Below are 17,227 nucleotides of genomic sequence, written 5' to 3'. Positions count from 1 at the left end.
TCAGACAGGACTTTCAAGGATAATCCATATCACATTACCACATTACAAATACATTCACGACTACCATTTGAAAATATCCCAAAGTCCAATCTTCCCCGCCCCTAGTATTTGTAAGCACTTACCCTTTTTATTGTCCATAATCCCTGAACTCAAGCTAGCACAATTTTCTTTAACTATGTTTTAAAATTGAAACAAGACTCTCCTGATCGAGTTTATTTCCCATCAGAATATCTAAAAATGTCAGCAGAAGAATCCTTGTATCCTGTGACTATGTTAATCTACTATTAAAGATGCCTGTGTTGTTAGGATGTTGAAGTCATAGTGACGCCCTTCTATTAAAGAGGTCTATCTGTAAAGTTGTCCAGCTTCAAAACTAATTTCCTCCTCTCATCTCCTCTCTAGGGTAAGTGTTACACCATCACATCCATTTGCAAAATTCTTCCGATATCAAATAACCTCCCTAGCGTTCACACAAGTTATGGGCTGACACTGCCTTCTTTTAGTTTAGGGATGATCTCTGCTTTAAACCTAACTCAAATGGGATTATTGGCTCCAGCTTTATTGATTTGCAAGGAACATTCAACATTTCTGTCCGTCTATTCCTGCATCTTCAGCTATCCAAGCACTCCATGGACTGGTTTTTAAGATGCATGGGTGATTGGAGCCAGTCTCCTTGCTGGAATGTCACCATGTCACTACTGAAGCCTATCCCAGTAGGAGTAGCACAATATTGTCGGTTTGTTTGCTACTGTTCTCTGTAAATGTAAATGGAATGTCATTGCATTATAATCAGGCAAAAATAATTCAATATGCAAATAATATCTACATCTCTGCTTACCAGCAGAAGTATTTAGTTTCTTAAAGATAAGGCTCACACAAACTCTGACATGGATTGGACTTTGTGGTCTATACCCAAATTCAACCAAGAACAAAGACATGATAATCACATCTACTATCGGGTCAACAGCAACACAGTTCAGTGTCCAAGTCCATATAAAAGATAGTTTCCCAAAATACTGTCCAGTTAGTATTACCCATAATCTAGAGACAAATGTTGGTCAGATATTCAGCAAAATAACTTAAAGTGAATACAAAACTCAGCACAACTAGATAAAGTTCAGTATTCCCCATGAATCCTGCTTGTATAACCACAGACAGCTTAATTTCCTACACCATGTGTTCTATGAATCCTTTTTTTTTTTCAAATAGAAATTTTATTAATTTTCTTTTAAAGACATAACACAAAACAAAACACTTATAGTTTAAAAAAGAACATTGTACAGCAAAGATCATTCAAATAATAATAATAATAATAATAATAATAATCATCATAAGAATAAGAATAAGAATAATAATAATAATAATAACTATATACAATGTGTATAACCGTGCTGCCTAGGGGTATTTTCAGCCCAGGAGATAGTCGTATTAAATAAAAGAAAAAAACAAATATGCAGGTGGGTAGGTACTGTAACTACTCAGAAAGTAAAAGCCTCAATTTAATATACACAATATGAGCTATGATAGAAAAAACAAGTATACTTATCTTGAGCCTCAGAGGTGAATGGAATGTAAGAATCACAGTGGTGATAAGGTGAAGAAAGGAGCAACATAGGAGGCAGGAGTCTGTAGTATCAATGTACCCATTTAGAATGTTGTTGTTGTTTGTCTTTCGGCTTTAACCCAGTAAGGGGTCGCCACAGCGGAACTCTGGTCCAGTAATGATTGGCAGTAGATTTTTATGAAATGCCGAGGTACCAGCTCGACGCCCAACCTTCAATGAAGGCATGTCCATTTACGCATGCATGTCTTACGAACGCTACCCAACCAAGGGGAGGACATGCAGACTCCACACAGAAGGCACTCCCAAGCCACGCCGAGAATTGAATGGGAGAACCTCTTGCTGCGAGGTGACAATGCTACCACCGTACCACTGCGGCCCATTTAGAATAACGATGATTAATTGTCAGCCAGAAGCTCAAGTATGACAGTCCAAAAATTCTGGAAGTATGTGAATTTACAAGCTTTAGTAATTATGAGCTTTTGAGAAGTAATGTATTTAATAGCCATATTCCAGAACCCACAAGAAGACATTTTATATCTATCTAGCCAGTGTTTGGAGATGTAGAATTTAACTAGTAGGCACAGTGCAATTAGGATATGGAGTCTTAATTTTGAAAATTTAAGGTTAGTAATGTGTAATAGAGCCATCTCCAATGAAAGGGTTAATTTGTGGTACCCCATCTTGTCGAGTCTCACCTTTAGAGAGTACCAGATGCTGTGGGAGTAGCCGCAAAACCAGATTATATGTAGAATATCAGCATGGGGGAAGGAACAGCAAGGGCAAGCAGGAGATATATTAGTATTAAATTTGTTTAAATGTGTAGGAGTGTAGTATAAATTATTGTTAATCATAAATTGTGTGTAAGGAAGCTTTTTAAAGGGGGAGAATAATAGGGTGGATTTAATGGCTGATAACTTTTGTTCATCTAAAAGGGTAATACCTTGTTGAGCCCAGTATTTCGCATATACCATTCTCTCTTGAAACTGAATTGTGTTTATGAGTTTACGAGAATGGGACAGCATATTCTTTTTACTTGCTAAGTTCTGAAGCAGGTTAGATACCTGATGGAAGTCATAGTCTGGAATCGTAAGGTCTTGTATTAAGGATGTAATAAATTCTGGGATTTGCTGCAAAATTATAATGTATTTTTTAGATACTTTTAAGGTGTCTCTTAGTTCTAATGGTAAGAGAGCTTTGTGTTTATGTATATCCCAGAGTGAGTAATCTTTTATTAGAGGATAGTCTCCAAGACTGATCATGTTGTTATTTAGCTTGATATTAGGGTTTAAGTGAATGGGTTGGAATAGAAGAAGGGCTATGTCTAATTTCAGGGATTTACAAATCTTTTGGAAGGATTTGATTTTACACTTTAGGATCTGGTATATTTTTTAACTGTCTAAGAGTTAATGGGTCCAGGAAGGGAAGAGCTTTAGAATTTAAATTATTTTCCAGAGCATGATTGTAGCACATTGTAACCCAAAGGGGGGGTCAACGTATGGCTGTTCGGATGGTAATTGGCAATAGTAATTAATCTATTGGCGTGCAGAATTCTATAATAAAGTTGAAGGTCTGGAATGTCAAGACCTTCTTTAGATTTCGGAAAAACAAGTCTCTGACACAGCACCCTTACCGATTTTGGGTGCCAAACGAATTTTGCAAAAGCTTTATGAATTTTAATAAAGAAAGAGTTGGGAATGAAGGAAAGAGAAGCATAGAAGTGATAGAAAAGCTTTGGGAGGATGTTCATTTTAATGATGGATGTTTTAGATAGTAGGGGCAATTTCAACTGTTGCCATCTGTACAGAGTAAACTGTAGAAGAGAAAGAGTGGTCATAGCAAACCTTTAAATATTTGCAGAAGTAGGACATGTTAAAGGGAGAATCTGAAAAGAAGTTTTCTCTATATGCTGCAGGGTTGATCGGGAATATATAGGATTTATTCAGATTAATTTTATAGTCAGAGATATGAGCAAATGTATTTAGGGTAGTCATTATTTTTTGGTATCTGTTAAAGGATGTTCAAAATAAATGTTCAAGTCATCTGCAAACGCAATCAATCTTATTTTCATATGTAGAATTTTGGGTATTGAGTGGTGAGTTGTTTGTCTAATGGAAAGAAAGTGAGGTTCTAGATATAAGTTGAAAAGAAGAGGAGGGGGGCACCCTTGTCTGGTACCATTTGAGATTTTTATTGGTTTTGATAATTTCTTATTTATATATAGTTGCATGAATGAACTATTATACAGATTTTGATCATATTAATGAACCCAGAGGGAATATTGAAATAAGATAGTACTATAAACAAAAAAATTCCAGTTGACTCTGTCGAAGGCCTTACATGCATCTAGTATCATTGCGTATCTTGGGTTTTTGTCATTCTTGGCAAGGCCTATCATAGATTCTAGTGTCAGTGTATTGTCCCATATATACCTTTTGGACATGAAGCTTGCTTGTTCTTTGGAAATCAAGGAGGTAATTACTTTTTTAAGTCTTTCAGCTAGCAAGGAGTATAGAATTTCAATGTCAATGTTCATTAATGAGATTGGCCTGTAGTTATTCACATTTGATTTGTCCAAATTATTTTTGGGGAGTAGAATGGTCTTTCCGTGGTTAAGGTAGAGGTCTGATATACCATTAAGGGATATTCAGTTAAATAGATTGAGTAAAATAGGAGCTAGTATGACTTTAAAAGTTTTATAGAAGTCCGGAGAGTAACCATCTGGACCTGGAGATTTCCCTAGCTTAAGGTTATCAATGATATTGATGACTTATTGAAGGCTAAAGAGGGCATGTAGGATCTTTTTTTGTTCTTCACTGAGCTTTGGGAAAGTGGTGTTGTCTCAGAGATTGGGATTTGTTGATTGCTCCTTGCATAAAAATCTAAATATAACTGATGGAAAAGATGGATAATTTGTTAGTCTGATTTATAAAGTGTGTCTTGGTATTGAATAAGGTCTATCCTGGGTGATTTATGCTTGTTTTCAATTAGTCGGGCTAATACCTTGGAGGGGAGTTGTAATCATTTGGAGTATTTTGTTATAAATCTTAGTTCTTGTAGGGAGTAGTTGGATTGATGTAGCTCAAATAATTCGTTTTGTTTATTTATCATTTAATTTTCCAAAGCTGAGGTGTGGTTGAATTAAAGCCTGTCATCAAAATCCATAATGTCAGATATCAATTGGTTTTCTTTTTCTTTCCTCATTTTTTAGAGAAGTGGCCTTTTGTATAAGTAATCTTCTGATCACAGTTTTACATGCAGCCCATTGGATGTCGTAGGGAATGTCAGTGTTGTGAGGGTTAGAATTAAGATCTTTTAAAGCTATGGTAATTTCATCAGTAACTGATGAGTTATGTAGAATATTATTGTTTAGAGACCAGTTAGAGGCTGTAGGAATTGTAGGTGGGCTGTGATCAAAATTTATTATTAGAGTAATCTTTGAGTGGTCTGAGAAAAACTTTGGATCAACAAGATATTTTATTTTCCAGTTTATTAATTTTCGGAGATTAGGAAGAAATCTATACATGACCATAAGTTATAACAGCTGGAGAAGTAAGTGTAGTTATTGTTAATACGAGTACTATCCGCAAAGGATATAGGGTCAATCAGCCCAAAGTCCAAGATTAAATCCAGCAAAGCAAGGGAGGCTTGTGCATTCCAATCACCCCCCCCCCCAGCATATAATAATAGTTAGGGAAGTTAAGTTAGATGTTGTAAATTTTCAAAATGAAGTCATGTTGCCCTGAGCATGGTCCATAGAGATTTAGGACTAAGATTGGTTTGGGGAATAGTGGGGTTAGATACGTGAAATAGCACCACCTACTCTCTTGGTCTGAAGCTTTATCTAGGTGTAAATGAGTTTCTAATAATAATAGCAATCCCATTTAGAATTAGAACTATTTCCTGCTGAAGTGATATCCTTAACCCATTTCCTATTTTTTTCATTTCCCCAGTCTTCTTCAGCCATATGAGATTCCTGACTAAAACAAATGCCTGATTCTGATTTTAAGAGGAGATACATTAAAAGATTTCTTTTATTTTTGTCTTGGAGCTTTCTAACATTCCATGAATATATTTTCCATACCTTATCTTGAATCTAACCAGTTTGAGCTGAATGTGAATATGAGGTATCCAAAGGAAGCAGAGGTCTATTGGGAGGCTTAAGATTAGTTTGCCAGTTTAGTACCCATATAATATGTAATGAAAATGCATCACTGAACTCTCTCAAAGTTACCCCTGTGCCTACCCACAAATCCCCTAGAATTGAGAGAAATAGAGAGAATATAAGAATGAGTAAACATATTCCTGAAACAATTCTGTGGTTAACTATCACAAAAAAACTCAATTTACATACTATGTACATCATTGACTTAATTCCAAATGTTATCATCAGGAACCCTACTAAACATATCCACCTAGCTCTAGGCTAAAGGTTTTGCCAAAAAATAAGGTTATAACAATGTCTAAGTAACATTGCAGATAAAAATGTTAGGTACTTTGTACATTGAAGAATAAAACAGGACTATAGTCCAACACTGGTAAATAGAAAGAGAAAAATGGAGGATAAATCTAGAAGAACCCTTAACATTGGGACAGTAGTGGGAGTGATTAATGTAGAACTTAGCTATGAACAATATTCATTTATCTATGAGGATGTAGTAAGATTATAATAAACAACAGTGCATATGGGAATCATCACATCATGTTATAAAACATAGAATAAATATTAAGCCTTAAATGCTGTTCTATAGTATATGTCTGATAAGGGTTGATATGATTTCCAGCCTATCATCAAGTATGTTATCTATTATTTATACTACTTAAAATAAATATATGAACTTGTCCCTAACACAGATCTTTATCTCACATAAGAGTTCTATGCTAGATGAGGGGTATTATATTTTCCCCAAGCAGTTCACTATGGAGCAGTTCGATGATGAATCTGGTATAGCTACCGTGGTGTTGTAGCTTTAATGGATGCCCATCAGCAGAGATATACCTTCCTGACACTTAGTGCAAGCAGCAGAATCTCAAACAGGGAGATACAGAAAAGGAGAAGAGAGGCAGAGAGAGGAAAGTACAAGAAAGAAAAGGAAGGCATCTTTAAAAGAGAAAAAGGTAGGAGCTACCCAGAAAACATAATACCAGACTGTGCTGGCTGGTTTAAATAGTCTATTATATACCAGACACCATATTCATTCATGTAGTTTTTCATAACAAAACCTTAAGCAAGATCTACATAAATGGCCTTAGACCCATTGTTGCTCTTGCTCTGATTAACTTTTTTCTGTACACCAACTCAAATGACTAGATGAGCTCTCAGACTTATGAGGCACATAAAGTTCCGAAGACTCACTTACTGATTTTCCCATAAAACTCGGTGGACAATAAAATTTCCAGCATAATGCTGCATATAGGGATAGAAAGAAACAGAACATTCAAGCTGCTGACCTAATGGAGCACTGATGTAGGCTTGCCTGCTACCCCTGCATGGGTAGCTCCTAACTACTGTTATAATGCTCCTGATAAAAGTCAATTATCATCTGATGTCCTGCTCAATAAGAAACTGTGTTTAAGAGCCTGAAATAGTTAAAGCCAGCTCTTATGACTCATTATGCAGATTCATATGCACATTAAGCTGTGCTCCGGATCACCAGTATAAAACCTTACCATAATAGAACCATTGGTGAAGTTCGGTTATTAGGACATCTATCTGAGTGCCTCAAATATAGCTAGGAGAGTCTTTAAATGCGAGGAGTGGTAAGGATACATATGGATAACCCTCTTGTGACCCCTCAAATCTGGCTGAGATTACAGGGAGCACTAAATACAATTGTGGTGCATTTATTTACTCAGATCAGCGGTCTTCACTGCTTAATGGACCCAGTTGCGACCTCTTTACATTATAAAGCTTCCTGAGGACTAGGGTCGATTTCATCTTGTTTCCTTATCTTAAAGTTATATTGCTTTGAAGACATGCTAATAACCTGACTGATTTCTGACCCACAATATCCCTCTTAAGGTGAATTTAAACTTAGAAACAGTTCATATTTGTCATTGCCTTGATTTGAATGTGCAAGTGTCTGGTCCCAAGACTCCCAGCAATTTTCCTCACCTTGATAAAACATTTGGCAGAGTGTTGCTGATACTTCAACATCTTGAGTACATTGATCTGGGCTAGGAGAGACATTTAGGATGCAAGTAGAGGAAGGGAATAATAGAGAAAGCCATACTGAGCCAGCTCAAGTCAGGCTGAAACTGCAGGAAGTGCTCATATCTTCTTGCTGTGCACTTGCAAATAGGGACATTGGTTGCCACCACTTAAGGGTCCCACTGGCAACCACACTTCAAGCAAATTGTACCTGGTGACTACAGATGAGCACAACTGTTTTCTTTTAATAGAAATTATTTATCATTGTGAAAATTCGTGTTTATTTGAGTCAAGGTATGGAAGGATGGGTCCTAAAAGGGTTTACAATGGCTCTGGTAAAGAAAAGAATGATGTAGTATTTATTTATTTCTAAGCTTTAGGTAGTTTTCCAAAATATTTTAGAAATATTGGGTGAGCTTCCTTTGGCGAAGCCATTGTATACCTTATGTCATTCTGGAGAAAAGAGAGTGTGTTAGGGAATCTCATTTGAAATTTAATCTTCCTTTTAATTAGATCCGCATGGTATGGAGATAGTTTGAGGCGGCATTCCTTGATTTCTATGGGGAGATCTTAAGAAATGGAAACAGGATAGGTATTCCAACTAAAGTGCTTTTGTGTTTTTTATGAAGTTAAGATATCTTGAGCATCTTTGTAGTTAAGGAGCTTCATGTAGATTGATTTAGGGCTTGTATTGGATTAACTTTTATATTGAGCTCGGTGCCATCTTTCAATAATATATTCAAACAGAGACTCTCTTGTATGCATTAATGAGCTGAAAATTTGCTTGATTGTTGGTATCAGTTGATTTTGCTCATGTTTTTCTGGTAATCCCCTGATTATGAGATTATTTCTTCTGCTCCTTGCTTCCAAGTCTAGTAATTATGATTGTATATCCAATAAGGCCTTGTCTTTAGCTTTCAATTCTGATTTAGTTGCTCTAACTCCATTTCGTTGGATTTGATTATCCCTTCTACGGAATCCATTTTTTCAGCAATTTGTTTTAGAGTGCCACCGAATGTACTGAGCTGGACCGAGAAGCCTTGGACAGCTAATTGTAGAGGTAAAAGGGTGCTCTTCAGGTCCTCCATGCTAATGGTATTTTCAGCTTTTTGTTTAGAGCAGTCTTTATTCTGCTCCTGTTGTGCTTTAGATGTTTTTTGTCCTTTATGTGTAACATCTTTTTCTGGAGAAGCTATTGCTGATTAGTTTTGGAGGTTTGAGTATTCATGCCTTCAGCTTCTTTAGGCATTTTTTCACCTCGGCTTTGATTTCTTATTTCCCTCATGGTAGCTGTCTGCTGATGAGGTGCCTTCAGGCCTCTATTATACACATGGAAAGTCGTGCTGTACTCATTTTAAGCAGTAAAACAGGCTTAATCTGACGGTAAACACTAATTTTGAGGGCTATTAATGTAAAACCAGGATCTTTGCAGTTTTTTCTTCTCTTTATGTTGTTTGTAGCTGCTGATTTGCTGGCTAATGCAGTAATTTACTGTATATGGTTAAGAGCTTCCGGGAGAGGGTGCTACTCAGACGACCACCATCTTGGAATCCAATGAACTGTGTTCTATGAATCTTAACATTTTTATTACTCTTTTGTTCTCATGCAATACTAGGCTTGAGCAAATTTACATCTATTGGCTCAGATTTGTAGCCAACCTTTCAACCACTGCATATCCTTAACAAAAATGCACTAGATTGACATTATATGTAGTCTTTCTTCCGTGCAGCTCTAAACATCTCACAATTTACTATACAACCTAACAGGTATCCTGTTTTATGGTCATTAAAGTAGTGGTATATACCATCTCACAAATTCAGGTTATAATCACTATAGTTAACCTTGTCCTTCCACTGAAAAACAACATAATGACATCATCTCCTACTGACATTTCTCAAAACTATGGAATAAACTCTCAGTTACTGTTAAGTAAATTCTGTTCTGTTGTAATAGCTACTAATGTGGTAGCTTATGATGAGCAGGGACTACAGCTTGAATGGCACATAAAAACCTTGTGCTTTAATTTGCAGCATATGACTCTGTGTGTACTTAACTTTAATGAATGAAGTTGCAGGATGGCACTGCATAACTCCTTTCTGTTGCTGCCTTACTTTTTTTTTTCATTCTACAATTTATCTTCCTTATGCAATTTATACTTGGATTTTTCAGGCTCAGCTTGTCAATTTCTGCACTAGACTGTTTATGCAACCATTAGCTCTTATATATTTCTACAAAGACTAATATTAAGGTCAATAGCTGTTCATAATTCACTGCATATTTTGTCTCATACATGGTAAGATACAGCAGATAGAGGAAATGGCTTCATGGTGGCAAATGAAGGAATGAAGAGACATCTAGAGTAGGAAGGAAGGAAGGGAACAAAGTGTGATAGTTCATTGACAGGTGAGGAGCAAAAAGAATAGAAAGGGGTAATTAAGGTAACGAAAAATGCAGTCAGAAAGCAGGGAATATGATGGGTTGATGGGCACAGGCTGCAAACCTAGAGAATTCTATTGTTTGCCGGTGGCTATTGGGAGATTAGTAATAGCAAAATGTAAGACATTAAGATATATTGTAATATGGCTGGAATTATGTGACATGAATGTTTGGTTTATTAAAAATTAATAAAATGATATAATAGAAAAAAGAATTCACTGCATATTTAGTACATTTGTTAAAAAGAATAACCTATGTAGTTAGCAGAGTGGTCCATAGTAATTTACTCAAGTGAATGCATTCTACAATAGAACAGGTGATATGAATCTGTGCTTTACAGTCTTTAAAGAAATACACCCCTCCTCTTTTGTCTCATAATTGTTTTAGATGTGTTGTATTTCTGAGTTATAGTTTCAGTGGTGGAATATGAACTATGTACTTTATATCAATTGCACTACTCTGTGATATCCTTTTATTCTGTTATTGCTCCCTATAATCAGTATGTAGAGCTTTTTTCACTGAACCTGCATAACCAATCAAACAGACACATAAACAAATGATAAATGTGGTTATATTAAAAATCTGGGTATAGTCCAGCTCATTCTAAGAAAGTGTTAGGGTACTATGTATGATATACAAGTGACAAGTAGACGACTAATATCACTACATAGATGACCATTTTATCTGTCTTGTACCCTTTTAAAAGGCAGCTCAGCAGGAATTTTAAGCTATTATGTTTTCTGTCTCACATTATCACTCCTTTGCTTTCCCTGATTTAAACATATATGCTTCATGGTCTTGTTAAGCTGCCTATGTCATGACATTGAATGTATCCAGACTGTATACCCTATATATATGCTCAACACACACATGCACTCACTCACACACACACACACACACACACACACACACACACACACACACACACACACACACACACACACACACACACGCACACACACGCACACACACGCACACACACGCACACACTACAAAGGAAAACTGATTACTTAAACCGGTATGAAGGAAATTCACAAAACACAGTCCTACTTGTATTTAGGCTTCAGTACTTAAATTGTACAATATATTCTATCATTATATAAGAAAAAAGTAATGACTGGCCTGCGGTGCCTATAACTATGAGATATTATAAGTAATCCTGGAATTAGAATAATCCACTTCCTCAAAAAACACTAGAAATAGTGTGATCCCTGTTTGGCATTCCACTATGTAAAACATGTGCATGTATACACACACACACACACACACACACACACACACACACACACACACACACACACACACACACACACACACACATGAGCACACACGAGCACACAAGCGCATGTGCTTCATAAAGTACCTGCTGAAACAAAATGTGTACCAATGCAGTCAGCCTGCTTCTGTTTTCTGAAAATATCAAAATAAATTGATGGTCTTCCTTCATACCTGGATCATTTGCACTGGTGACCAAATACACACTAGTACTCCATCATTAATCTTGGCACTTCTAAACATTGTAAAACATGTGGATAGGGGAAAATGCCACCAAATATGCAATGAAATTAGCATATCACCACTTTTCTGTGATAAATACTAGGACAACATCTCAAAGCAGTTTGAAGATACTCCCTCATTTATTATGAATGGGCAAAGCATTGGAAAACAGTTTCTAGAAAAGCACTAGTGGAGATCAGATTCAGAGGTTTATAAGAAGTTTATGGCTCAAGAGTAATTGCAAAGCTTAGCTGTATCAACCCTCTAATCATATGGGCAGACTAGTTTCCTCTGAGCAGGTAGGCATCCGCATTGATGTCATGCCTGAAGTTATGGTTACGCAATGAGTTGCTGAGGTCTGCTTTAAGATTTTAATGAAGGTACAGAGATTGATATCTACAGGGACTCTATGATGTGGACAGGAAGTCTGCAAAACCTGTTTAGTATGTTTATCCAGGAACCTGAGTACTTTGCCCAATGTGAAAATACAAGGTACAAAGGTCAGCTCACAACAGAGTGACACCTGGCAACCAAACCAAGAACAAGAACTGAATGTGTATGGGCAAATCACACCAGTTTATATATGCCATGTTACCCTATGTCTCCTCAGTAGCTGATGCCTCAAAAAACATGGAAATATAGGATGGAATTTTGGAAGGACAAGAAGGCTGTGGGATATTACTACCCTTACTTTCATATCCACTCATTGTATCAACTTATTTAAACATAAATCACTTTATCAGAGACCCAAATAATTAGCACGAAAAATGCAATTCAAAGTAAAGAATGACTTTACATCGCTGCATACTTTAACCTTATCACAAAATACACAAGCAATTCATTGGACCACTCATAATTTTGTAAAAAGGTATAACATTATCATCAGAATTTTGCATTTCATTTCATTTATTCATTTATTCTGTGAGCGTGTGGTCAATCTAATTGAGAGACGTGAAAAAGCAAGAGCCTATCACTCATTCAGCTCAAGGCAGAGAAATGATAAAAGGGCCCTAGCTCATTACAACATGCACACACACACACACACACACACGCATGCACACACGCACATACACACACACACACACACACACACACACACACACACACACACACACACACACACACACACACACACACACACACACACACACACACACCTGCACATGAACACAAACACACATCCACACATAAAAACAAAATGTACACAGAAATAAATACACATGATGCAAACACCCACACATGGCATGCACACCTACGTGCATCTTGGATGCTCATCAAATTGCCTATTTCACGTCTTTTGTGGGAGGGGGAACACATACATGGAAAAACTCAAGAAGATGTAGAGAGAGTGTATGGAGTTCACACAATGAGCATACAGTGAAGAACAAAACTGGAAAAAATGATGTAAAATAGCAATATTAATTACTGATTTACTGTATCAAAACCCTTCTTATTAAATATGCAAAATAACAATAACATTTTTTTAACCATGAGCATGAGCACAATAACAAGTTTGCGATATAATAAAGTCAATAAAATAATACTTTTCAGCTATTTACACTACATACACCATGAAAAAGCATGAATGCACATACTTACATTACCAATCAGATAGTATTTTGATTTTTGATCAGTGTCGATCTTGGCTACAACAAGTATTTATTTATTTATTATTTATTTTATTTTACATTTGTTGGCCGGGCTAGTCTAGCTGGAGACATGTCCATTTTCAGTAGAGGCCCAAGGAGAAAAGCTCCAAGAAATCATACAGAGTTTATACAAAGTTAAAATAGAAGTTATACAGATATTGAAAGAACAGAATTATCACACAAAAATGTTTTTTTTTTTTGTTTTTTTGTTTTTTATACAAATAGTACAAATTAGAATTTCCATGGTCATTTTGTAAGGTATAGAGGTACAGTATACATATATACATATATGTTATATGCAATAATATAGTTTATTGATACATATAAGGTAGTTACTATAGGATGGGGTGAGATAAATGAATATGAGAAGATTTAGTCAGGGTTAGTACAGGTGCATAGCCAGTGATTATTGAGATATAGTTTTAGATTCCTTTTAAAAAGTGAGAGAGAAGTCTGAGATGTGATTTCAGAGGGGAGTTTATTCCATAGTTTTCCAACAGAGTTAGAGAACAAGGAGTCGCCTGCTGAGTTGATGGGTTTAGTAGTATTGATCAGCAGTTTGTTTGAGGAGCATAGATTTTTCAGATTATTATAAGGTGTAATAAGGCTAGAGAGTATTGGAGTATTGCTAGGTTGATACAGGGTCTTGTGGGCTATTGTCAGCTGGTGAAATTGAATCTGGTTAAGAAACTCAAGCTAGTTTAATTGTTTAAGATTTAGACAGTGATGGGTTCTGAAAGGAGAGCCTGTAGCAAATCTAGCAATATTATTATAGGAAGTTGTTAGTTTATTGAAGTTGTTTTTAGAGAGATTGGTATATATGGGAGAGGCGTAAAGCAAAGTGGATATTAGGTGAGTTCTGGCTATAGCAGTCCTAGCTCCTGGTGTAAGATAGGGTTTAATTCTGTAAAGGGATCCCAGTTTTTTGTTAACTAATTTTATTGTAGCGTTTATGTGAGTATCAAAGTTTAGATTGTTGTCTATTGTTATTCCTAACAGTTTAGTGCTAGAGTCAGGAAAGATAAGAGTACCGTTGTTAGAAGTGAGATTGAAATGTAAAGAGGTGGACTTTCGGGTTGGTGTGAAGAGTAGCAGTTTAGTTTTTTTTTGGATTTAGAAGGAGGCAGCAGTGAGAGAACCATTGTTCTACAGTGTTGAACGCTTTTTGGGTAAGAGTCTGAAGTTCAGTTTGAGAAGTGGCTGAGCAGATTATGGTAGAGTCATCTGCATATTGAATGCAGGTGGAGCATGGAATAGCTGTTTGCAGGTCATTAATGAAGATGGAAAATAAGAGTGGGCCTAATATGGGGCCCTGTGGGACACAGAGGGAGATAGGAAGGTCATTAGATAGTTTATTTTGCTAGAGTACAGCCTGTTGATGGTTATCAAGGTAAGATGTAAACCAGTTCAAAAATAGAGGATCAAGTGAAAGAGAATTTACTGTATGAAGGAGTAGTTGGTGGTTAACCATGTCAAAAGCTTTGGATAAGTCAATGAAGACTGCGGATGAAAGACAATTTTTGTTGCGATTATTGTTGATGCAGTTTGTGAATGATAGCAGGGCAGTGGTGGTACTATGGAAAGGTCTGAAGCCATGTTGACAGTTAGCAAGTAGGTTGTTCTGGAGAAGGTGGTTTAGTAGCTGTTTATGGATGCGTTTTTCCATAATTTTTGCAATAGGGGATAGTAAAGCTATGGGACAAAAGTTGAAAAAGTGGTTGGAGTTCCCCCCTTTATGTAGTAGGATGATATGCAAAATTTTCCAGATTGATGGGACAGTTCCTTCGCTTATTGATCTATTTATCAGAATAGAAATAGGGTAGGCAATGGCTTTAGCTCCTTTTTGCAAGAATTCTGCAGGAGGGTTTGTCAGCTGAGGGGGTGGTAGGTTTTAACTTTTGGAGACGGGAGGAAATGTAGGAAGTAGACACTGGTTGTAGGTGAAATAGAGGGGGTGGATTTGTAGAAGAAGTAGGCAGGTTAGATATATCAGGAGATAGGTGGCTAGCTAGAGTTTGGATGGTATCTGTGAAGAAAGAGTTAAAGGCATTTGCTGTTTGTGTGGGATTCTCAGGGTTTGAGCCTTGTGGGTTGGGTTTGATCAATTGACCTGGGTAAAAAAGATTGTTAATACTAGTCCAAAATTTTTTATGTTCCTTGAGAGAGGTTTATTGTAATTGGAGATAATAATTCTTTTTATCTAGCAGGATGGCTTTTTTTGTACTGTTTCTATGTTCTCTAAAGGTTTGGCGGTCTATCAGATTCTTAGTAGAACGCCATTTTGCCCAGGATTTATTTCGAAGTAGGATTTTTTGTTTAGTATTGTTAGTGAGCCAAGGGGCTGGTTTAGCTTTGATTCTAATAGAGCGAGTTGGAGCGTGATGATCCAGGATGGATAAGAATGTGGAAATAAAGTATTCCACTGCTTCATTTAGAGGGAGAGTTTTTAATGCTGTCCAATTACATTGTTTCAGTTCTGTTTGGAAAAGTTCTGGGTTAAATTGCTTTTTAGAGCATATTGTTCTGAAAGTGTTAAGGAATATCATGTTGTTTTATGTCTGATAATATACGTTAGTGAATGGTCACTTAGGTCATCTGGAAGGGTTCCTGTTGTGCAGGTTTGCTGAGGAGTATTAGTAAGTATCCAATCCAAGGTACTTTCTTTGTTATTGAGTCTATTGGTTCTGGTAGGGCAGTTTATAAGTTGTGATAAGTGCTAAAGGTTAATATGGGTGGTGGGGTTAATATTGGTACAGGAATTCCAATCTATATTAAAGTCCCCAAGGACTATGGTTTCTTGTGGGAGATTAACAGTAAGCCAGTTAAGGATATACTCGAGTGTATTACTGTTATTTCCTGAGGGAAGATAAACACAGATGATGTTTATGGCTTTACATGTGTTGACCTGAAGTTTGGAAATAATTATTTCTGCACTAGTGTCCATAGGTAAGTTAAGATTTAAAGTATAAAGAGGAGATAAAAAATAAATTAATGTTCTCAGAACATCCTTTATCTTTTTAACAAGATTGCAAGTAATGAGTAACAAAAAATTTCTTACAAAGTTTGATCATAGGAGAAGAGACAGTTTATATGCCAGTCATCAGATTTTTTAGATTGGTCTTAAAATCAAGGAATCGATAAACTTACAATTTTTTGTTGTAGAGACTTTAGCCTTAGAGTCTTAAATTGGTTGAATATACAGCAGCTGTCTTAATTTCTCTATGGTTGTTTCACTTAATGAAAAAAAAGATTAAAAAAAAAGATAAAACTATAATGTCGCCTGGCACTATATGTAAGTTCATGTAAACCTCAGCATCACCCATTCTTGACTTAGCCGAACATTATTCAGATAAAACATCAATTCAATTCTATACCATAACACCTGCCATCAAATTTTGTCAGGTTTATTCAACACTAAAATAATGTCTTTCGACTTCCTTATAATAGAAAATGAAATGTATTTAGTGAAGTTTATCACTGTACCAAATCATCATGAATGTTACTTAACACTAATGAAAACTCCACCCCTACACTATGCCACAAGTTAAATATCTTATGTGAATTCATCCCTCTGTGTTTCCTTCCTCCATAGAGTGCTTACAACTTAATTCAGTTATTCTTCTCAGGTAAGTGCATTGGTATTTCTCATAACATTCTTGAAAGGGTCCCTATTAATTTGATGAAACTTTAGCTTGTCGAACTACAAATGATAGACAGCTAAAGAGTGAAAGAGCCAAACCATGAACGGCCAGCTAAGCAAAATTTTTCTCAGGAAAAGAATTTGCTTATCCATTAATGGGAATTTGCCCATTCTCTGATGTGGAGCGATCTCGGAGTTAGTATATTTAGTTAGGGGAGGTTTTGAGGGGGGGGCTGCACTTAATTCAGGTTGAAAGATTTTTGTTTTGTGTAATGGCCAAGTGAATTCTTTCC

This window comes from Protopterus annectens, chromosome 3.part0, assembly GCF_019279795.1.
Source record: "Protopterus annectens isolate FY-2018-M chromosome 3.part0, PAN1.0, whole genome shotgun sequence".
NCBI lineage: Eukaryota > Metazoa > Chordata > Ceratodontiformes > Protopteridae > Protopterus > Protopterus annectens.
The sequence above is the reverse complement of the archived record's forward strand: the minus strand, read 5'-3'. Positions refer to the sequence as shown.